The following is a 24,812-nucleotide window of genomic DNA, read 5'->3' as shown; positions in this document are numbered from 1 at the left end:
TCTTCAATCTCAGTTCTCAGCCCTTAGCACTGAATAATCGTAATGCCCAAATAGTGATATGATCCTAAATTACAGGATAATTTCAAAAGTTTAGTATCACTACGAGAATACTGGTGTGTTTTTGTAGTATTCAACCACGTATCATTTTTTAGAAAAACAGCCAACGGTGGATGGACTAAGTTGTCTTTGATATGCCGATTTTAAAAAAAAAATATTTTGGTTCTGTGTAATTTGAAACTGGGGGAATAAAAACTTGTGAGTCCTTGTTCGATTTATACATTTATTACTGGAAATAATGTGAATAAAAACCGAAAATCGGTTATTTCAGAAACGGCTCATTTTGAGCAATTTTAAGACTCACATTAATCTGACGCTGAAAAAGAAAACGATATAACCGAAAACCGGTTGTTTCAGTGATAGCCGCCATCCATACGCCACAACCCGGGTGCTTTCACACAGTGGCTGTGTATGGGTGGATAAAAAGAGAAAAAGATTCATTCGCATCAAACCAGGAAATTCCAAGACATTGGAGAGTGGTTTGATTTGAAGTTTGAAGCACAGTAACAAATGACAAAAGAAATACATTTTTCGTCTGTCACAATTACACGTTAACAAATTTCGGGTTTTTTTCCTTTACTTGTACTGCGAAGCCTCACTTATTGCCAAATCTCATGATTCTGGTCAACCAAAAGTACTATATAAGTTTTAATGAACAAGTTTGCGAGTATCAAAATGTATGACATAAATGGCAGTATGTCTTGATTGCATTGACTTAAAAGCTTAACGTTTTTAATCCCTAAGGTTCCACAGACCTTAGCATGTCACACAAATTTGAAACTGATAAGTTCACCCGTTCTTGAGAAAAAGAGGTCTTAACAGTTGTTCGGACAGCCAGACTGTCGGTTAACAAATAATTAAGAAATTCTTTTTCGTATTAGATAGATACAAATTGACGCCTTCCAATTTTTTTTTCCTTTAGTTGTAGTATGAAGTCATCCTTCCTACTAAATGTCGTGATTCTGGGTCACTGAGAAGTACCCTCAAGCGTTTGATGAGTGTGCTTGTATCAATATGTGACGTAAATGAGCCGGCCGCGGTGGCCGAGCGGTTCTAGGCGCTTCAGTCTGGAACCGTGCGACTGCTACGGTCGCAGGTTCGAATCCTGCTTTGGGAATGGATGTGTGTGATGTCCTTAGGTTAGTTATGTTTAAGTAGTTCTAAGTTCTAGGGGACTGATGACCTCAGATGTCAAGTCCCATAGTGCTCAGAGCCATTTGACGTAAATGGCTGTATCATTTGATTGCATTGGCTTAGAAGTTTCAACTTATTACAATAAACAGGACCTAAAATCCAGTCTGAGGCTTGCTATAATTTTTATGTTAATAATTGGCAATCAATGTTGTACAATCGCAATAAAGTCATGAGATGATCAATTGACTCTTTTATTAGAACCTGTTCTAATACAAGAGTCAGTTGAAATTCTCATGACTTTATTGTGATTCTACAGCATTGGTTGCCAATTAGCAACTTATTACACTGCCAAGGGACTGTAAGCCCTAGTATGTGACACAAATTTAAACCTCATACGTCTACCCGTCGTTGAGAAACAAGTGTGTTTATCGTTCGGACAGACACACGGACGGACGGACAGTAAATTGATCTCTTAAGGACTCAGTTTTCACTGATTTAGATACGGAACCCTAAAAACGAAATGCACCAAGGATCGGTGTTTGCTCCTTTTATAATAAACTTACACACATGCGAATGTAGGCTTTCCAGGTGTATACTGCTGATCAAATCTTCTCGGGCTTCCAGATGACGAGAATGACACTCATCGAAACGTCGCGGATTTTCGACGCGACTACCCGGGTGGAAGCCCGAGAAGATTTCATCAAGTTACACACAAACAACACACCCACAAACTCATGTCGAAGCAGCTTTCTTAATCGGTCGTATTGCTCTAGCCACAGAAAATAAACCTTTGAAGCTCTAAGAGAGTCTTGATACTCTAAATAATATTATAAATAGTGGAGACATTGTCCCAGTCCCACTACCCAAGCAACAAACTCGCTGACATTAAACTTACCATTAACCTACGTGGAGCATAGTGTAACGACAGTCTGCTTTCTAAATATCTACGACTCATAGTTGAACAGAATCCGATATTTCGGAAACATCTTAAAATGGAATGAAGGAAGATTAGAGTTCACCATGTTGGGATACCTGCCGGGCATGAGGTAACTGAATAAAGGAAACTGAACCCAACACCTGTATTGTAATCCAAACGTCATTTATTCAAAACATGCTACCAGTTTCGGCTGAACATGACGCATTTTCGCATTGTAACTGGTAGCATGCTTTGAATAAACGATTTTTGAATTAGAATACAGCTGTAGGTTTCGATTTTTATTATTAAAGTATTGATTAACTAATATAGGGAATGAAACTGGTCGTGCCCTTCCAATGGAACAATGTAAAAAATTGCCTTAATCGATTTAGGGGAATCGTTGCAAACCTAATTCAGGATGGCCAGAAGGATACCATCCCGAATGCGAGATCAGTGCTACCTCACTTCGTATGGCCGAACAAAAAATTGTAACTAGAAATTACAGTATCGGAGAGCTAGTTGAAACCAGCTGGGGAGCATATGCGAGAATTTTATGTTCTAAATCACAGTCGATTTCGTATTCTATTGCCACATAGGTTGCTCCTGTGTGTGGGCTACAAGCATTGGCAGCAATAGTAATGTCCAACTTAACGACAAAAGAAGAAGAATTACTGTTAACCTAAAAACAACACCAGCACCCTGGCTTCGCGCCTTGTCTAATTCAACACGACCAGATATAAGGAAATACGTCATGGATTAAGAATGGAGTATGAAATATAATGATTCAATTTCTAGAAACTCGCAAAAAGTCAAGAAAATGGTTTTCACGTTCCAAGCGTCTGGTTTAAATCTAGAAAGCTTGTGTGAAATCTCATAACCTCCACCAACTTGCTCCTTACCATCTAGAAGAATGCATGAGATATAATCTGACTCTGATCGCAGGGCAAGGCCTGGGGAATGAGACTAACCCTACCGCACCGCCTACCGATATACAACTGTCAAGAAAATCTGGAGCCTCGTCAGCCCCATCAGAACCAGGTGTAAAAGATGCAAAGCATCCATTAGTAAATGAGAAATCGAACACAGACTTGTATGTGACTGCAGTGCAGTGGACCAAGGAGCAGGCAACATTATCCGTGCAAGCCCAGTAAAAAAAGAGCCTGGAACGACGTAATTAAGCCCCTTCTAAGAATAGTTCTCGGTTAAGCGCCTCGGTATAGAGCTTTCAGCGAACTGTAAAATAACGTCTCTAAATGTTAGCTTGCTGTAGTTTTATACCATTTAATTATTATTTTCTTATATTATTTTTGTACCTCATTTTTGTGTTTGGCATGTATCAAATTCTGCGTATATTTGCCATACATTAAATAAATAAATTTCCAGTGACGCAATAAACAGCCTCCAAGTCTCTATACAACTTTCTCAGGCTACGATTTGGTTCGAATAAATCGATCTGAAGTTAACTGAATTTTCCCGTCTTATCTTCACCCAACAGCCGCGCAGGGTAGCCGTGCGGTCTAGGGCGTCTTGTCACGGTCCGCGCGGCTCCCCCCGTCGGAGGTTCGAGTCCTCCCTCGGGCATGAGTGTGAGTCGTCCTGAGTGTAAGTTGGATTAAGTAGTGTGTAAGCTTAGGGACCGATGATCTCAGTAGTTTGATCCCAGAAGAACGTACCAAAAATTTCCAATTTTCTTTCACTAAACTTGACAACAATATTAAATAGAAAACATTTCCGTCGTGTTCTGCAAAATATTATTTATTTGATTAAAAACAATGCTTCGTCATCTGTCACAATAACTTAATGCGTAAAATATTCAACGCAGGATTTTGGACACGAGCACAGTAGTGAAAGCTTAATATATCAGGTTATGTTAAATCATTAGTTCTGCGTAAGCTGAGTTCCCTTGTCTCCCGTACGAATACGTGTGGAAAATAACGTAGGTATCGCGTTAAAAAGTACCCGACGACATCAGAGACTCAGTGATAAAAAACCGCATAAGAATCAAATGTTCAAATGTGTGTGAAATCTTATGGGACTTAACTGCTACGGTCATCAGTCCCTGAGCTTACACACTACTTAACCTAAATTATCCTAAGGACAAACACACACACCCATGCCCGAGGGAGCACTCGAACCTCCGCCGGGACCAGCCGCACAGTCCATGACTGCAGCGCCTTAGACTGCGCGCATAAGAAGTCTAGAATGTCACTGGATTAGTTGTTTCAGAGCTAGAAACCTGCACGGAAACAGGGTGTAATGAATCCCAGAACAGCAAGTAAGCTAGGTACGGACAACCGTGTGTTTTGCACCAATGCAAGTTAATTACGCCCTTGCGTCTGGGGCGTATCTGATTAATCCGAGAAGCGATCTGTGTCGTCATGCACGTGCTTAAATGACAGCTTTGAGGTATCTCTGTGCTGGAGGTGCGGTAAGGGTGGAATTAACAGACCGCATATTTCACGTGAACTTGAAGGGAGACCTTATACTGAACAGCTTATCTCGCTTCTCATACGGCAGTCTGTTGTTTGCATTTCTGTTGCACACATAAATGTACGGTACAGACACTCTAATAAGACTAACGTCTATGTTCGGCGTTAACGTGTAATAACTAATCACAGATGGCTGGTGGCAACCATATCAGTAGAGGGTATTGGGCATGACTCTCTTAAAACTTACGCCGCAATTATTGCGAAAATGGAAAGTGCTATCGTTCTGCGATTTTCACAGAATGGATTGCTAGTAGGGGCTTGTATTGTTAATCGACACATAGGTTGTAATACTACTTAGAAAGGGTATATTTTTGTGCAAACATACACTGTTTTGTACCAAACAATGGTTATTGACGTTAACAAACTAAAAATATCTACATCTACATCCATACTCCGCAAGCCACCTGACGGTGTGTGGCGGAGGGTACCTTGAGTACCGCTATCGGTTCGCGAGATACATGTAGGAGGGAGCAATATACTGCATGACTCCCCGGTGAAGCTATGTTCTCAAAACTTCAACAAAATCCCGTAGCGAGCTCTTAGCGTCTCTCTTGCAGAGGCTTCCACTGGAGTCTATCTATCATCTCCGCAACGCTTATTATTATTAATTGATTATTAAATGATCCCGTAACGAAGCGCGCTGCTCTCCGTTGGATCTTCTCTACCTCTTCTATCTCTGGTACGGATCCCACACCGAAAGCAGTATTCAAGCAGTGGGCGAACAAGTGTACTGTAACCTACTTCCTTTGTTTTCGGATTGCATTTCTTTAGGGTTCTTCCAATGAATCTCAGTGTGGCATCTGCTTTACCGACGATTTATTTTATGTGGTCATTCCATTTTAAATCACTCCTAATGCCTACCCCCAGATAATTTAGGGAATCAACTACCTCCAGTTGCTGACCTACTATATTGTAGCTAAATGATAAAGGATCTTTCTTTCTATGTATTCGCAGCACATTACACTTGTCTACATTAAGATTCAATTGCCATTCCCTGCACCATGCGTCAATTCGTTGCAGATCGTCCTGCATTTCAGTACAATTTTCCATTGTTACAACCTCTCGATATACTACAGCATCATCCGCAAAAAGCCTCAGTGAACTTCCGATGTTGAATAGCAATGGTCCTACGACACTCCCCTGCGGCATACCTGAAATCGTGTTTATCTTTGTCATCATGCTCAACGTGTACTTTTGCCCAATTTTTAGTCAATAAACTTTCCCATAACTTTTATAAAAGAACATTCCTGTGTGGATATATTTATCATCCATCAACAACTGACAAAAATAATGACAGGGCTACCATTTCATTAACAGGTTTATTTAGATTCTAATGAATGCGATAGCCTTTAATATAGGCTGTCAACAACAAACACAGTTAAAGTGCAAAATCAATTTAACAGATGCATGGGACAGGTAGCTAACTAGATGGTTTACTCGTTAACGTGATTAATGTGAGTGCCGTAGCTCAGAGTCGCCTGTCGCCTTCCAAAACATACCACAAGTCCAGTGTCGCCCTGTACTGACTATAAACTGAGAGGTTAATGTTCATTCCGCTACTGCTGCCGCTGCTGGCACTAACAGCGATAATAGTAACACTACTAATAATGATAATTGTGGTGTCACCGCCAGACACCACACTTGCTAGGTGGTAGCTTTAAATCGGACGCGGTCCATTAGTACATGTCGGACCCGCGTGTCGCCACTGTGTGATCGCAGACCGAGCGCCACCACAAGGCCGGTCTCGAGATACGGACTAGCACTCGCCCCAGTTGTACGGACGACTTTGCTAGCGACTACACTGACGAAGCCTCGCTCCTTTGCCGAGCAGATAGTTAGAATAGCCTTCAGCTAAGTCAATGACTACGACCTAGCAAGGCGCCATTAGTAACATTGCATGTATCTAAAGAGTCTCACTTGTATCGCCACAATCTCCAGATGTACCACAAGGATGGATTAAAGTTAAGTATTCCAGAAGCTACGTACTTTTCTTTATAGCATTCATTATGTATCCTGTTTCAGACCTCACGCAATCCTGCTTTAACTTAGCGCATGCCTTTCGGCTTCCTCTCATTGTGTCTAGGCTGTCTTGCGTAGACACAACAATTTTTGGCGACGAGGATGGGATGACCCTGCCATTAAAGTCCAGGGTCAACGTGCACTGCAAACCGATGCGGCCGCCGCCGCTTCACCGCTCCCGCAGCCACAACATGCAGTTGCACCCCCATTTCATCCCTACGAACCAACTAAGGAAACATGGACGGAGTGGTCACGCCAGTTTCGATTTCATCTCGCCGCCTACAGAATTCAAGGTAACGAGCGGCAGCCTCATTTATTGGCGTGTGTAGGGGTGCAAACGTACCGTGTGATAGTGAAATTATTTCCCCGACGCGATGTAGCAACTCTGTCCTACGAAGAAGTTTTGTCTGCTTTAGATGCCTATTTCAAGGAAACAGTTAATGTAGTTGCAAAAAGGTATACGTTCTTTCCTACAAAACGTACGGCCCGTCAAACTAATAGGGAGTGGGTTGCAACATTGCAAGGCCTTACAAGGGATTGTGCTTTTGAGTGTGAATGTGGACTCCCTTATTCAGATACTATGGTACGTGATGCAATAGCACAGAACGTTTCTGATGTTCATATACGGGAACAGATTTTGAAACTAGTTAATCCCTCCCTTCAACAAGTGATAGACATATTGGATAGACAAGACACGCTTGACTTTGCTCAGGAATCATTTGCAACTTCGCCAGCTGTGTGTAACATTAACCGGCCCGCCGGGCGTGCTGCACGGCCCGATAAACTGCCCTCGCACACGTCCGCGCAGCTGCCGCCACGCTCTACACCAGGTGTGCCGCGCCGGCATACAAATGCAGTGAAATCATGCCCGCGGTGTGCTACTAGACATTCACGTGAAAATTGCCCGTCACGCCAAGCTATTTGCTTTTTCTGTCATAAGAAAGGACATGTTCAAAGTGTTTGCCAGAAAAAGCTCAGATCAGCCAATCACAACCATTCCAGGCCCTTTGCTTCGCGCCGGAATCGAACCAAGGACACTCAGGCTCGTGGACCTTCACCCATGGACATTCATGTAGTTAATTCCACTTCGTCCAGTGCCACTGTCTCTATCAGTGACTGTGTTCATCCCACACAAAGTGTGCGTCGACGTCGCAGGAAATCGCGTCAAGTCGCAAGTGCTTCTGTACCAGTGTCAGTTCAAATTGCACAAGACAGTCGCTCTTGTCGTCAGCAGGACAATAAACTTTTTGTCGATTTGGACATTCATGGCCACGTGATAGCATTCCAGCTCGATACCGGAGCTGCTGTTTCATTGATCAATCACGACACGTATAAACAACTGAGCAAACCTCAGTTGCGTGCCGCAAATGTCAAGTTACATAGTTATTCAGGTCAGAATATCCCTGTGTTAGGACAGTGCAGCCTTCTTGCAACATATAAGGGACAAACAAAACTTGTGTCATTTTATGTTCTTCGTTATTCTTCTGCAGTGAACTTGTTTGGTTTAGATTTATTTCAATTGTTTAACATGTCTATAGTAAATCAGGTCCTATCAGTGAATCAGACTGTGCCTTCAGACAGTGTTTCTCGTCTATGTGAAGAATTTGCAGACATTTTTGCACCGGGCATTGGTTGCGCTAAGAACTATGAAGCACATTTGGAACTGAAAGTAAACGCGCAACCGAAATTTTTCAGAGCGCGCAATGTTCCTCGTGCATTGCATGATGAGGTCGCAAGAACATTACACGATTTAGCATCACAAGTTGTAATTGAACATGTGCAAGCTTCTCTCTGGACCTCACCCTTAGTAATTTTGCCGAAACCTTCTGGAAAATTGAGACTTTGTGTGGACTTCAAGGCAACAGTGAATCCACAACTAGTGATTGCAACTTTTCCCTTACCCCGCCTGGAAGATCTTTTTGATAAACTGTGCCCGGGTAAATACTTTTCGAAGTTGGACCTAGCAGATGCATACTTGCAAATCCCAGTGGACGCCGAATCCCAGCGCATCTTGGAGGTTAACACGCATCTTGGTTTGTACCGATTCAAAAGACTGCCATTCGGGTGTGCATCCGCCCCTGCATTGTTTCAGCAATATTTACAAACTGTTTGTGCGTCGGTCCCTACTGCTGCGAACTATCTGGACGATATTGTGATCTCCGGAAAGACAGCAGACGAGCATTTAACACACCTACGAACATTATTTCAGGTATTGCGACAAAATGGACTTCGCTTGCGGAAGGACATATGTTTGTTTTTTGCTCGTGACTTACCATACCTGCCCGCATCTCGTGGTCGTGCGGTAGCGTTCTCGCTTCCCACGCCCCGGTTCCCGGGTTCGATTCCCGGCGGGGTCAGGGATTTTCTCTGCCTCGTGATGGCTGGGTGTTGTGTGATGTCCTTAGGTTAGATAGGTTTAAGTAGTTCTAAGTTCTATGGGACTGATGACCATAGATGTTAAGTCCCATAGTGCTCAGAGCCATTTTTGAACTTACCATACCTGGGACATGTCATCAATGCCCAAGGCATACATCCGAGTCCAGAGCAACTCCGTGCCATACAAGACTTGCCTTCGCCGCAGAATTTGAAGCAGCTACAGAGTGTGTTGGGTAAAATTAACTATTATCATCGCTTTCTGCGCAATGCCTCTTCCCTTTCAGCTCCGTTTCATCGCTTACGCCGTACAGGTGTTCCGTTCGTCTGGATGACGGAATGCGAACGCGCCTTTCGCCAGTTGTAATCAGCGTTGCTTTCTAATACTTGCCTTCCGCCATTCGATCCCCAGAAACCCCTTTTGTTGATGGTCGATGCATCGGATTTCGGGATCGGTGCTGCGCTTGCGCACAAAGATGGGTCGCATGATCGCCCTATTGCCTCTGCGTCCAAATTGCTCTCTTCTGCGCAAAGAAATTATTCACAGATAGAGAAAGAAGCTTTGGCTCTCGTATTTGGTGTTACTAAGTTCCATGATTTCTTGTATGGTCGTCACATTACCATCATCACAGACCACAAACCTTTGACGTCGCTTTTTCATCCGAACAAGCCTGTACCTCCGCGTACAGCTCATAAATTCATTCGCTGGTCTATTTTCCTCTCGCAGTACCGCTACGATATTTTGTATCGGTCCACTGCTCAGCACGGAAACGCCGATGCGTTGTCCCATTTGCCTGTTGCTGAGGATAGAGCATTCGATTCTTCCGAACTTGCTTGCATGTTCATTGATTCGGAAACCGATGAAGTGGTCGAATCGTTTCCGATTGATTTTCGTCGTGTAGCTACAGCCACAGCTTCTGACCCGGTCCTTGCTACCGTTTTGCGTTTTGTTGCTACGCAATGGCCTTTGTCAAAGTCTCGGATCGAGGATCCGTTGGTTCGCCGATTTTTTGCTCATAAGGAGAGACTTTTTGTTCGACGTGGTTTTTTGTTGTTGCGTTCTGATAATGATCAGTCCAGAGTCGTGGTCCCACGTTCGTTACAGTCCTCTGGTTTACGGCTTCTTCACCAAGGACATTGGGGTATAGTGCGAACGAAACAACTTGCTAGTCAGCGCTGTACTTGGTTCGGAATCGATGCTCGATTACGAATATGTGTTCTTCTTGCCTGGCGTGTGCCAAACAACAATCCGCACCGCTGCGGAAATTCTTTGCATGGCCAAAAGCCACTTCCCCGTGGCAACGCTTGCACATCGATTTTGCTGGTCCATTCTGGAATGCTCGATGGTTGGTTCTGGTCGATGCCTTCAGTAATTTTCCTTTTGTTGTCCGGATGTCTTCCATGACGTCATCTGCCACCATCCAAGCGTTGTCTGCTATCTTTTGCATTGAAGGTCTTCCGCAGACTATTGTTTCCGACAATGGCCCTCAATTCATGTCTGCAGAATTTCAGTCTTTCTGCAAGGCCAATGGTATTGAACATCTGACGTCCGCGCCGTTTTCGCCTCAGTGAAACGGTGCCGCTGAACGATTGGTCCGGACTTTCATGTCACAGATGTTGAAGTTGAAAGAGTCGCATTCTCGGGAGGACGCGTTGTTGCTCTTTTTGTCTTCGTATCGCTCTCAGCCCCGAGATGGTCGCTCGCCGGCTGAGTTGCTCCACGGTCGTCCTCATCGAACCTTGATGTTTTTGCTGCATCCGCTGCATCAGGTTAATGTGCAGCGGCAGACTCCTGCTTTTGCTCCAGGCGACGTTGTATTCTATCGCAACTTTCGCGGTTCACGGCGTTGACTGGCAGGGCGCATTCTTCGCTGCCTCGGCCGCGCGATGTATTTGGTTTTGGGGGCCTCTGGTGAGATGCGTCGGCATCTCAATCAGCTGCGCCTCTGTCGTCGCACGGGTTCTGCCGCTCCCCGTCTGCTTTCAGCGACGGTGCCGTCCGGTCAGCGCCCTGGGGACCCATCTACTGGCTCGCCTGATCCCCAGGTGTTACCGACGATGCCTTCCATTTTGCCCCATGGCGACGCACCGGTGCCGCCTCCGCCGCCGCCGCCTGTCCTCCAGCCGGCGCCGCCCGCAGTGGACGCGTCGCTGCAGCCGCCAAGCGCCTCCCTGGGTCACGCTCCGCCGATCGCTTCCCGTGACCAGCCGTCCTCCGTCATGGAACTATTGCCCACTCCGGACCACATGGCGTCTTCGTGCGTCGGGTACCCCGACGCAATGGAGGTCGACCCTTCGGCCCCTCCTGTCTCTTTACGGGCGCATACACCGCATGTTGACGTGCACCCTGGACTAGGTTTTCAGGCGTTTCCTAGCTCCCCTCGGAACGAATGGCCGGGTGCGGGTGGCACAGCCTCGCCTGTTGTTAGGCTCCCCACCTCATCGCATACGTCAACATGGGGTCCTCCCCACGGCGGGCGGAAGCCTTATAACACGACCGTTCGCCGATTTGCGGGGGAGGAATGTGGTGTCACCGCCAGACACCACACTTGCTAGGTGGTAGCTTTAAATCGGCCGCGGTCCATTAGTACATGTCGGACCCGCGTGTCGCCACTGTGTGATCGCAGACCGGGCGCCACCATAAGGCAGGTCTCGAGATATGGACTAGCACTCGCCCCAGTTGTACGGACGACTTTGCTAGCGACTACACTGACGAAGCCTCGCTCCTTTGCCGAGCAGATAGTTAGAATAGCCTTCAGCTAAGTCAATGACTACGACCTAGCAAGGCGCCATTAGTAACATTGCATGTATCTAAAGAGTCTCACTTGTATCGCCACAATCTCCAGATGTACCACAAGGATGGATTAAAGTTAAGTATTCCAGAAGCAACGTACTTTTCTTTATAGCGTTCATTACGTATCCTGTTTCAGACCTCACGCAATCCTGCTTTAACTTAGCGCGTGCCTTTCGGCTTCCTCTCATTGTGTCTAGGCTGTCTTGTCTAGACACAACAATAATAATAATGGAAATACTCACAATAATGACAAATGACAATGCCAGATATAAAAAGAATTTATATCTGTACAAAATACATGTTTTCTCATACAGCGAGTTCTGGGGAGAGGAAATTTATGGGTACTATACCTGCTAATAATACCGGTAAATGAGGACGATCTGGTTGAAAAGAAGGTTGTAGAAGGGTAACGAGTGTGTATAGGGACAATGGTAATCACTACTGTGCTTCAATAGATATTAAATGTCTTCTGAAGCTGGAAATATTATTCAGTTCTCTACCATACGCCGGGAGGTGACTCGACAGTGGGGTTCCAGCTGCTAGCAAGGAGTTCGACAAAGTGGCCAAACAACTGAGTGGGACAGAAAACGCACTTTTTCGCCCAGCAGGACACGGTCTTTTACCAAACGGGTACATTCGGCCTGGTGCATCCAATAAGTGATCGCCTCAATGCTCACGGCGACTTTGCCTGATTGGCTTACCAACTCTTGACTGGGCCATTGAACGGATTGACCCTTAAAATTTTTTCGTTAACAACGTGTTTTACCTTTAGATAATACTTTTCATTTATAAAGAGCCACAGATAATGGGGGTGGCCGAGCGGTTCTAGGCGTTATAATCTGGAACCGCGCGACCGCTACAGTCGCAGGTTCGAATCCTGCCTCGGGCATGGATGTGTGTGATGTCCTTAGGTTAGTTAGGTTTAATTAGTTCTAAGTTCTAGGGGACTGATGACCTCAGAAGTTAAGTCCCATAGTGCTCAGAGCCATTCGAACCATCTGAACCAGATGATGGGAAAAAAGGCTCTTTAAAGTCTTGCATTATATTAAACCAAACAGAAAATAAAAACCAATGAGTTAAACAGTGTTCTACAAATAATAATTTTACGCCTTCACACGTCTACAGCCATACACTGTGACAACGATTACCTGGAATACAGGATACACTGAAGAACCAAAACGTGATCACCAACTTCTTAAGGACTTATGGGTCCAACAATGGAACGCAATAAAGCAGCTACTCTGTGTAGTATGGATAATTCGTAGACAAGTCCTAGGTAGGTTTCTGGAGCGTTATGAGGCGCCAGACGTCTAAGCACAGGTCACGTATTTCTCTTAATTTACTGACCAGTGGTCATTGCGCGCAAAGCTTGCACCCGATAGCGTCCCAGGTGAGCTCCAACGGGTTCACAGGCGAATTCAGCGGCCAAACATCAACTATGATGCTCCTCAACCTACAGTATAGATTTTTGTTAAACCGTGGTGTAGTGCAATATAGCTTCTGCTTTTGGAAGGTGTTCGCGGTTCAGGCATATTACACAGCATTAGAACAACATTCCATTAGAACTACTGACAGCCTTGGGAGAGCCAGTCCTGACAAAAGTCTACCATCTGGTGAGCAAGATATATGAGACAGGCGAAACATTCTCAGACTTCAACAAGAATATAATAATTCCAATCCCAAAGAAAGCAGGTGTTGACAGATGTGAAAACTGCGAAATATCAGTTTAATAAGTCACGGCTGCAAAATACTAACGCGAATTCTTTACAGACGAATGGAAAAACTAGTAGAAGCCGACCTCGGGGAAGACCAGTTTGGAATCCATAGAAATATTGGAACACGTGAGGCAATACTGACCCTACGACTTATCTTAGAAGCTAGATTAAGGAAAGGCAATGGTTCAAATGGCTCTGAGCACTATGGGACTTATCATCTGAGGTCATCAGCCCCCTAGAACCTAGAACTACTTAAACCAAACTAACCTAAGGACATCACACACATCCATGCCCGAGGCAGGATTCGAACCTGCGACCGTAGCGATCGCGCGGTTCCAGACTGAAGCGCCTAGAACCGGACGGCCACACTGGACGGCCAAGGAAGGGCAAACCTACTTTTCTAGCATTTGTAGACTTAGAGAAAGCTTTTGACAATGTTGGCTGGAATATCCTCTTTCAAATTGTGAAGGTGGCAGGGGTGAAATACAGGGAGCGAAAGGCTATTTACAATTTGTACAGAAACCAGATGGCAGTTATAAGAGTCGAGGGACATTAAAGGGAAGCAGTGGTTGGGAAGGGAGTGAGACAGGGGTGTAGTCTCTCCCCGATGTTATTCAATCTGTATATTGAGCAAGCAGTAAAGGAAACAAAAGAAAAATTCGGAGTAGGTGTTCAAATCCATGGAGAAGAAATAAAAACTTTGAGGTTCGCCGATGACATTGTAATTCTGTCAGTGACAGCAAAGGACTTGGAAGAGCAGTTGAAAGGAATGGATAGTGTCTTGAAAGAAGGATATAAGATGAACATCAACAAAAGCAAAACGAGGATAGTGGAATGTAGTCGAATTAAGTCGGGTGATGCTGAGGGAATTAGATTAGGAAATGAGACACTTAAAGTAGTAAAGGAGTTTTGCTATTTGGGGAGCAAAATAACTGATGATGGTCGAAGTAAAGAGGCTATAAAACGTAGACTGGTAATGGCAAGGAAAGCGTTTCTGAAGAAGAGAAATTTGTTAATATCGAGCATAGTTTTATGTGTCAGGAAGTCATTTCTGAAAGTATTTGTATAGAGTGTACTCATGTATGGAAGTGAAACATGGACGATAAATAGTTTAGACAAGAAGAGAATAGAAGCTTTCGAAATATGGTGCTACAGAAGAATGCTGAAGATTAGATGGGTAGAACACATAACTAATGAGGAGGTATTGAATAGAATTGGGTAGAAGAGGAGTTTGTGGCACACCTTGACTAGAAGAAGTGATCGGTTGGTAGGACATGTTCTGAGGCATCAAGGGATCACCGATTTAGCAATGGAGGGCAGCGTGGAGGGTAAAAATCGTAGAGGGAGACCAAGAGATGAATACACTAAACAGATTCAGAAGGATGTAGGCTGCAATAGGTAGTGGGAGATGAAGAAGCTTGCGCAGGATAGAGTGTCATGGAGAGCTGCATCAAACCAGTCTCAGGACTGAAGACAACAACAACAACATCATCATATTGCGGGCAAAGACAACCGACAGTCTATGAGCGTCACTTACCTGTAATTTTATCTACTGAATCGCAATGGAAACTGAACTTCAACGTCACTTTAAATCTTAAGAATATTCATTTGTGTCGTAAGACTCTTTAAAATTCTGATGTAGGGCTTGGTTGACGCCGTAAGAATGGCATCACAAGCTATCATATGAATAGATCCATGTCAGCCGAAGGTGGACAGTTGTAGGCTATTTTTGAGATTTGCCAGTGAGCTAGGTTAGTAGCAAAGCCCTTGAATTCTGATTCCGTTCCTGAACTTCGGTTCTTATCAACTGAAAGCGAATTCATCTGACCAGGCCACGGTTTTCCAGTATAGAGTACAACCGATATGGTCACGAGCCCATGGGAGGATGCTTTAGGCTATGTGATGTCGTTTGTAAAGGCATTTGCGTCGGTCGTCTGCTGCCATACCCCATTAACACCAAATTTCGTCGCACTGCCCTGACGGATACGTTCAACGTACGTCACAAATTGATTTCTGCCGTTATGTCACTGAGAGATGCTTGTCTGTTAGGAACGATAACGTTACACAAACGCCGCTACCCTCCGTCATTAAGTGAAAGCCGTCGGCAGCAGCGTTACCGTTGTGAGAGGTAAGGCATGAAATTTGGTATTCTCGACACATTCTTGACACTATGAATATCGCAATATTGAATTCCCTAACGATTTCCGAAATGAAATGTCCCATAGGCCTTGGTCCAACTACCATTCCCAGTTCAAAGTCTGTTAATTCCCGTCCTGCGGCCATAACTACGCCGGAAACCTTTTCACATGAATCACTTGAATAGAAATGACAGCTCCACAAATGCACTGCCCTTTACACATTGTGTACGCGATACTACGGGAAGGTGTCGTCGTTGAGTGACTGTAGGAGGATACAAGATGACTTTGACAGGATTTGTGATTAGTGTAAAGAATGGCAGCTAACTCCAAATATAGATAATGAAAATTAATGCAGATGAATAGGAAAAAGAATCCCGTAAAGTTTGAATACTCCATTAGTAGTGTACCGCTTGACACAGTCACGTCGATTAAATATTTGGGCGTAACATTGCAGAGCGATATGAAGTGGGACAAGCATGTAATGGCATTTGTGGGGACGGCGGATAGTAGTCTTCGGTTCATTGGCAGAATTTTGGGAAGATGTGGTTCATCTGCAAAGGAGACCACTTATAAAACACTAATGCGACCTATTCTTGAGTATTGCTCGAGAGCTGGGGATCCCTATCTGGTCAGATTGAGGGAGGACCTAGAAGCAATTCAGAGGCGGGCTGCTAGATTTGTTACTGGTAGGTTTGATCATCATGCGAGTGTTACGGAAATGCTTCAGCAATTCGGGAGGGAGTCTCTGGAGGAAAGGAGGCGTTCTTCTCGTGAATCGCTACTGAGGAAATTTAGAGAACCAGCATTTGAGGCTGACTGCGGTACAATTTTACTGCCGCCAACTTATATTTCGCGGAAAGACCACAAAGGTACGATAATAGAGATTAGGGCTCGTACAGAGGCATATGGGCAGTCATTTTTCCCTCGTTCTGTTTGGGAGTGGAACAGGGAGAGAAGATGCTAGTTGTCGTACGAGGTACCCTCCGCCACGCACCATATGGTGGATTGCGGAGTATGTATGTAGATGTTGATATAGATACTACCGACATGTGTACGCGTACATATCACTATCCCATGACATGTCGCCTCAGTATATATTGACGTAATGAGGAATGTTGTTGGTTTGTGTGTTTACTTGCACAACATTTGTTTTATGAGATATCGTCTTTGTTTTGCATCACCACGTTGTAGGCCTACACATTGATTATATATTTCCTTTTGTGATGTGACTTTCTGTATATCCTTTGTAGGAGACGATTAATGTGAGGCATCCATTTCTTACCTGAATATTGCGATGGAATAGATTCCGTGTAAACGTAGACCAACTTTGGATAAATTTACGTTACTAATAAACCACGGAAAACAATTACTTTTATAGCGGCACAGTATTCCAGTGTGTCTGTTTAACCAAAGGAAAGACACAGGTTCGTTTAGAGTGCCGTATAATTTGGCGCTCTGCATACAGAGTTAAGCAATACGTACCAACGAATTAGGAAAATAAAAAATCCTAGTAGTGCGCGTGCGGAAGAAATTTGCCGTTGGATATATTGGAACTAGTCGTGCGAAATCCCAAGGGTCAGAGAGTGGAGGAATGGCATGCTCTCCCAAGAACGAAGGGAATAATCTGTATGGCAGTGGTTTTTCGCGGGTTCTGCAGTAAGTCTACCGCAGTTTTTCATAATATAAGTATACAGAAACCTGCATATAAGCCGCCGTTACTGATATGATCTCCAGTACAGATTAGAAAGAGAAAGTCGTCGTTATTCCGTTATAAAAAGCGTGTTAGATGACCAATTCAAATCACGTAATTAGGTGTGGGATGTTGCTGTCTCGCAGATATCGCATAGATACATCACACATTTGGAGAGGATTTTGTTTTCCGGAAGGAAATTGAGAATAAAAACATGTCGGTGACGAGATATTGATAAAACCAGTGTATTAATTCAGCAACTTCAAAAGAAAACAAAAAGTCTGTTCTATGATTACCTCCCGATCAATCCGGCCTGAATCCTATGGAATTATTCTGGAGGTAATCAAACAAAGGACATCAACAAGAAATACACTCCTGGAAATTGAAATAAGAACACCGTGAATTCATTGTCCCAGGAAGGGGAAACTTTATTGACACATTCCTGGGGTCAGATACATCACATGATCACACTGACAGAACCACAGGCACATAGACACAGGCAACAGAGCATGCACAATGTTGGCACTAGTACAGTGTATATCCACCTTTCGCAGCAATGCAGGCTGCTATTCTCCCATGGAGACGATCGTAGAGATGCTGGATGTAGTCCTGTGGAACCGCTTGCCATGCCATTTCCACCTAGCGCCTCAGTTGGACCAGCGTTCGTGCTGGACGTGCAGACCACGTGAAACGACGCTTCATCCAGTCCCAAACATGCTCAGTGGGGGACAGATCCGGAGATCTTGCTGGCCAGGGTAGTTGACTTACACCTTCTAGAGCACGTTGGGTGGCACGGGATACATGCGGACGTGCATTGTCCTGTTGGAACAGCAAGATCCCTTGCCGGTCTAGGAATGGTAGAACGATGGGTTCGATGACGGTTTGGATGTACCGTGCACTATTCAGTGTCCCCTCGACGATCACCAGTGGTGTACGGCCAGTGTAGGAGATCGCTCCCCACACCATGATGCCGGGTGTTGGCCCTGTGTGCCTCGGTCGTATGCAGTCCTGATTGTGGCGCTCACCTGCACGGCGCCAAACACGCATACGACCATCATTGGCACCAAGGCAGAAGCGACTCTCATCGCTGAAGACGACACGTCTCCATTCGTCCCTCCATTCACGCCTGTCGCGACACCACTGGAGGCGGGCTGCACGATGTTGGGGCGTGAGCGGAAGACGGCCTAACGGTGTGCGGGACCGTAGCCCAGCTTCATGGAGACGGTTGCGAATGGTCCTCGCCGATACCCCAGGAGCAACAGTGTCCCTAATTTGCTGGGAAGTGGCGGTGCGGTCCCCTACGGCACTGCGTAGGATCCTACGGTCTTGGCATGCATCCGTGCGTCGCTGCGGTCCGGTCCCAGGTCGACGGGCACGTGCACCTTCCGCCGACCACTGGCGACAACATCGATGTACTGCGGAGACCTCACGCCCCACGTGTTGAGCAATTCGGCGGTACGTCCATCCGGCCTCCCGCAAGCCCACTATACGCCCTCGCTCAAAGTCCGTCAATTGGACATACGGTTCACGTCCACGCTGTCGCGGCATGCTACCAGTGTTAAAGACTGCGATGGAGCTCCGTATGCCACGGCAAACTGGCTGACACTGACGGCGGCGGCGCACAAATGCTACGCAGCTAGCGCCATTCAACGGCCAACACCGCGGTTCCTGGTGTGTCCGCTGTGCCGTGCGTGTGATCATTGCTTGTACAGCCCTCTCGCAGTGTCCGGAGCAAGTATGGTGGGTCTGACACACCGGTGTCAATGTGTTCTTTTTTCCATTTCCAGGAGTGTATTTAGAGATCTTGCGGTGAAAACATTGGAGCGTGTGACATGTTATGTTCTCTCATTCACTGGTAGCGTGAAAACCACGAGGGCATGTCAATAGGTTAAGGCAATTTTTTTCTGTATCATAGGTTGACGGCACTGACTCATCAATGGCGTTTTACCTCGTTGTTATGCTTATGCTTTAGCTGTGTGTTTTAGCTGTGTTGGTTCAGTCAACAGTGATTTTATACCGCATTCTGTGTGTACAGCAAGGAACATATGATGGAACTGATTGGTTTTCTGTACTCTGAAATGGCTGAAGCTATTGAGATTATTGGCTGAATGTGGTGGTAGCATGCTGATAGCTGTCTCAGCAGACGCAAAATTTACGAGTTGGTAAACAGCGTCGTGGTAGGTGATTTTCTTCGAAGACGGATAGGAACATCGAGACTGCTGAGTGAGCATTTTGAGTTTGTGCTCATGACAGATTTCATGAGACTGGACGTGAGCTGAACGTTAGAAACGTTTCAATACTTGCAGTCGTTCATAATCTCTGAATCACCTCAAATATAGTGCTTGTTCGGTATCACGACAGTTGATAAACGAACACGGAATTTCGAAATCAGATTTAAGGCGTTTTGGAGAAGAAGGAGAAGTCGAATAGTAACCACTGATGGGACGTGGGTCCATCACTGCGGACCACAAAATAAGTGGTAGAGCTCAGCGTAAAAACATCCACCTTCACGTACAGCAAAAGTGTTTGAAATAAAAGTATCTGTAGGAAAGTTGATGTTGACGGTGTTTTGAGATATGAAAGGTCCACTGCTGGCTCATCACACTCCTAAAGGTCAAATAATGAAAAGTGACAACTATGATATACTATTGAGAGATCTGCATCCCAAAATCAAAACGGAAACGACAGGTAAGCTTCCAAAAGGAGTGATTTCTCTGCAGTATAAAGTTCTCCCTCATAGTACACGCAAAACATTACAGTACACTGAGATAGTGGAACATCCACAGCACAGCCCTGACATAGCTTGAGGCGATTTTCACTTTGTAGATCCGACGACGGAGCAGCTACTCGAATCCAACTTTTCGTTGGAATCCAGAGCTGTAGATTGTTGCAAGAAAGGATGCGAACATTGCTACAAAACTTCTACCAGTTTGTCAACAGGTGGAACAAGTGGGCAGAAGTTGAGGGAACTTTTGTAGAGAAATGATGTTACTTGAAACGTTGTGGTAATAAAAAGTTTCTTTAAATAAGGCAGTTACTTTTTGACTTGATCTCGTGTGTCAACAAGTATTAGGGATCTCGACACGTAGTCGTGGAAGTAGAAGCAACACCAACGTAACCTCTAATGTCACTTTTTCGTCATGGTTTTTCAGTACATTATACCATTTTGAGGTGGAATTACTCTCGTACGTGCTGGTCGATTCCCCGTACCATCTGCGTAGCTCCCCAATAGAGGAATCAGTAATGCACATAGATATTCAAAAAACATTTAAAGCATCGAAGGAATAGTTATTTCTTTGTATTATCGTTTTTAGAGCTGTGCTGTATTTTTTGAGACTAGAGGTCATGCCGCCACGATCAATGCCAATAAATCTCCAGGACAGGATGCGAGCTGAACTTCCGTGAAGTTGCTCGATCGCGCAAATGCTCTTTGACAGCCAGGTTAACGTCAAACGCAAAGCGCAGCTAATTACAGCACCTCTAAATTATGGCGACTGCTAATCGGCTGGCGTAATTTCACGCTCCAGCTCCACTTCTTCCGTGAATGAGAGAACCAGCCTGCGGGAACGCACCGACAAACCTGCCGGCAGATCGAACGGCAGACGACTTGTACGTGGGTGTGTGCTGGGGATGCAAATATGTATAGAGTGTAGTTAGAATTTATGTGTTTAGAGCGAACAATGCACAATATCTAAGAGAAAGTATTATTAGAAAGTGAAGGGCCTTTCTTTCTGATGTACAAATATAGGGCCTACATTTATGCACAGGCTTTAAAATATTATCATTATCTCTCCTTGTCAATAAGGGAAAGCTGGGTAAAGTATGCTACATAAAAATGTCGCTTTTCTTTGAGGTCATGTCATAGATAAACATACGAAATATGTCTCTATGTACAACATACATTGCGGAACTATAAAAGAATGGAATTATTATTCAGATCCTCCTTTTGCAGTTTTAAACTGACCTTCAGCGAAAGTCTGCAAAGCAGACCCTTTGCCCGGTAGATGGCCAGAGAGACGGAAAAGAAAAAGTAAGCCTCACACGAGGAGGAATCTGGTTCCTAAGGACTGTTCGGATGTCTCTCCCTAAATTGTCACACAGTCAAGGTTGTCATTTTTTTCTCGTTGTTGAATAGTACTTGTACAGTGGTGAAAATTATTAAACCATACGAAATAAAATCACCACAACTTCTGAACGGTTTGCGTTAGGGCTTTGAAACTGCACCATTGGCCGCGGGGCTTGGTCGAAATTTGTATGCCCATGCGCACACGCCTTTTTGTTGTTGGCCATTTGAGCGTGAAGATGTCACGGTCCAGCGTGCCTGTGCTTATAGCGGTTATGAAGACCAACTGTGCTAGCAATAACAACCCATCAGCGGCACAAAGGGAGTTTGCGACCGAGCTCAAGTTGTAGACAACCGGTCCAACTGTGCTATCAATCAAGAATTTGATTCTCAAGTTTGAGAGAACAGGTAGCTTTTGTGATGACAGTGTTGGCAATGCCGGTATCCCAGAAATGGTGACAACGCCTGAAAACATCGAGAAGACACGCGCTGCATTTCAAACCAGACGAGCTGCACAACAGGTGGAAAATCAACCGGGAGACACTGCGACAAATTGTTGACGAAGACCTGCATCTCTTCACACAAAAAACTCAAACCCGCCAGCCATTAAGCTCCAGGGCCATGAAACAGCGGTTGTATTTCGCCAACACTATTGTAGACAGAACTGAACAACAGGGCTCTGATGTGAATATGGTTTGATTTAGCGACGAATGCCACTTTTATTTGGATGGGTTCGTCAATAAGTAAAACTGGTGCATTTGGGTGACTGATAATCCGAATTTCGTGAAGTCTCTTCACTCTCAACGGGTGACTGTGTGGTGTGCAGTGTCCAGTCACGGAATAATCGGTGCTATATTCTTCGATGGCACGTTGGCTGCCAATAGGTACGTGACCGTTTTAGAAGATGATTTCATCCCCATTATCCAAAGTGACTCTGATTTCGACAAAATGTGGTTCATTCAAGACGTAGCTGGATCCCATTGATGCAGGAGAGAGTTTGATGTCCTGGAGGAGTGTGGGGTCCTGCCCAGTCGTCTCTTATAGGGTGCCTAAAGGATGCTGCAAATCACATTAATGTTTTTTATTACAGTAAAGTAGATTGAGAATACTTAACTTTCTATTTACAAGAGTTGTTCCAAGCGATGGGTGACTTAAAAATAATCAGTGTCCTTCGCTATAGACAATGTCCACTCCTCTAGGCCTCTCTGCTAGTGTCCGTCTTCTACTGTCCAGCCGTGGCTGGCAGGAGCGGCGTTTGTACTCTCTTCTTCCAGAGGCCGCTCCTGTCGTGGTCCTAGTCAGCAGTATATTGGCTGACATCGTCTCACAGCCTTCTCTGCTCTTGCGTTATCTTCGTTCCATCGCTTGTTGTTGCGCCAGAAGAAGGATTTTGGGGACCGCATTCTGGCTCTGAGGTACCCAGAGGCCAATGGCATGGGTCTTGATTGGCTACCATGTTTTCCGGATCTAAACACATGTGAATCCTTTTTGTGGGGCTAAATTAAGGAGAACGTGTACAGCAATAACCCCAAAACCATATCATTCAAGAGGTCATCGACTGCATCGATGTTCTGACATTTCAGCGGGTCATGCAGAATTTCACTATTCGTCTGCGCCACGTTACCACTATTGGTGGCAGGCATATCGAATATCTTCTAACCTAAATTTAAATATCTGTAGTGACGTTTACTTGGTGAATTAAGTGTATGCATGCCGTAGTTTGTAACTAATTGAAGTTTTTTTTTTTCGATATAGTTCAATAATTGTCACCCAGTATAAAGGACGCAAAATGTTTTCGTTCGAGGGCTTTGCTGCAGTGTATAGGTAACGTAGCGTGACTCTGATGCGAGTACTTAAGCACCGACATGTGTGATATTCGTGTTTTTCCGATGTGCGTGTAGTACATACGGAGAAGTGAACTATAGTGGCGTTGTTACCAAGTGCGTCCAAGTAGGACCAGCGTGCTATAATTCTTTTCTTGGCTATCGAAGGACGAACACCAGTAGACAGCCACGCCAACTCTAGTAAGACACACTCGAGAGCCCGCTCTGTACTCCTGATTTCTCCCCATGCAAGTATCATGCCTCTTGTCGGACGAGGCTGTGTAGTGGGCTGTTCGCACTTCTTCACGCAGCAGGACAGCAGGACACGGTGTTATGCCTAACGGTAATTTTCAACCTGTTACGTCTGTGGGATTGATTTGACTTACCTATTCTGGACTGTATGGCCTGTAAGCGGAAACTGTTTCAAATCAAATGGCTCCAAGACCTATGAGAATTAACATCTGAGGTCATCAGTCCCCTAGACGTTACCCCAGTTACTAACATGGCATAAAATGTTTGATCGATGTAAAAAACATGGTTAAGGAGTTCCTCCTCTTGCTCTTGGTTGAACACACATCTCAAGTGTGAAAGAACCTTCTTCTCTTCCGTAGCGTCACGGCTTTTTTAGGAATTCTTTTAAATGTGTTTCTAGAGACACTGGATAGTTTGGCTTCTGGCGCAAACAGCGTCTTTTTTTTCTTACAGCATCCATCAGCTGTTGCGTTGTTTGGGAATTTCCTGTTTGTTGCAGTGATATTCTTAAATAATTTGATGGCAAGTTAACATACATCTGTGACAACAGAAGATAGCTATTCACGAAGTTGTGATAAACTAGTGGCTTGGTATACTCCGTCTTAGTGTCAGTTCCGTTAACTTGAAAAAAGGTAACTACATTATAAAATATATGTACTGTCAGGCGACTGCCTGGCGTGCTGAGACTTCGCCAAATTTTGCCTGAGTACAAAATTAGATCACGCAGGCAGTCCATAAGCACATGATTTCCTAGGCCAAAGTTTAACCAGCATTGTAGCAATTAACTACGATAATATACATTATTTTTAATACTTGCCAGTGAATTAGTCTCGCTTGATTTACATCAGATGTAAGCACAAAATATAGTTTCCCCGAACTTAGACTTTCAGTGTCACGAATGTGGGGGCTAACTTGCTTGCTTTGGTCGTATTGGAGTTACCAGACGACGTGGCGCGGTTTGAAGAGGGCACCGATGCGGGGTCCCTCCGCAGCGCACCTTTATGGCTCTGAGAGGTATGTACTTTTAAAGTATAATCTGTATCTACTGCTGTCTTGTAGGTTGTTATTCGGCTGGAGAGCCGTGCTAACTTTAAAAATTCAAGCTTATTTCGAGTAAATTCAAATGTTTACTTGCTTAATACTCTACAGAGAGAAAGTTGAAAATTTGAACTGTTGCTCTATTTATAAGTTAAGAGTGGAATCTACTGAGGCTTCAGAACTGTTCACTTGTTTCCGTAAGTGGCTCTTAGTAAAGCCTGACTGCCGTAACTAAATGGATATCCCGCCGATTTATCCTAAAAATGAGAACTGTTGCTCTGTTTCATTTAAGCGTGGCATGTACTGAGGCT

The sequence above is a fragment of the Schistocerca serialis genome, chromosome 8, assembly GCF_023864345.2.
Source record: "Schistocerca serialis cubense isolate TAMUIC-IGC-003099 chromosome 8, iqSchSeri2.2, whole genome shotgun sequence".
Taxonomy (NCBI): domain Eukaryota; kingdom Metazoa; phylum Arthropoda; class Insecta; order Orthoptera; family Acrididae; genus Schistocerca; species Schistocerca serialis.
Note: the sequence above shows the minus strand (reverse complement) of the source record.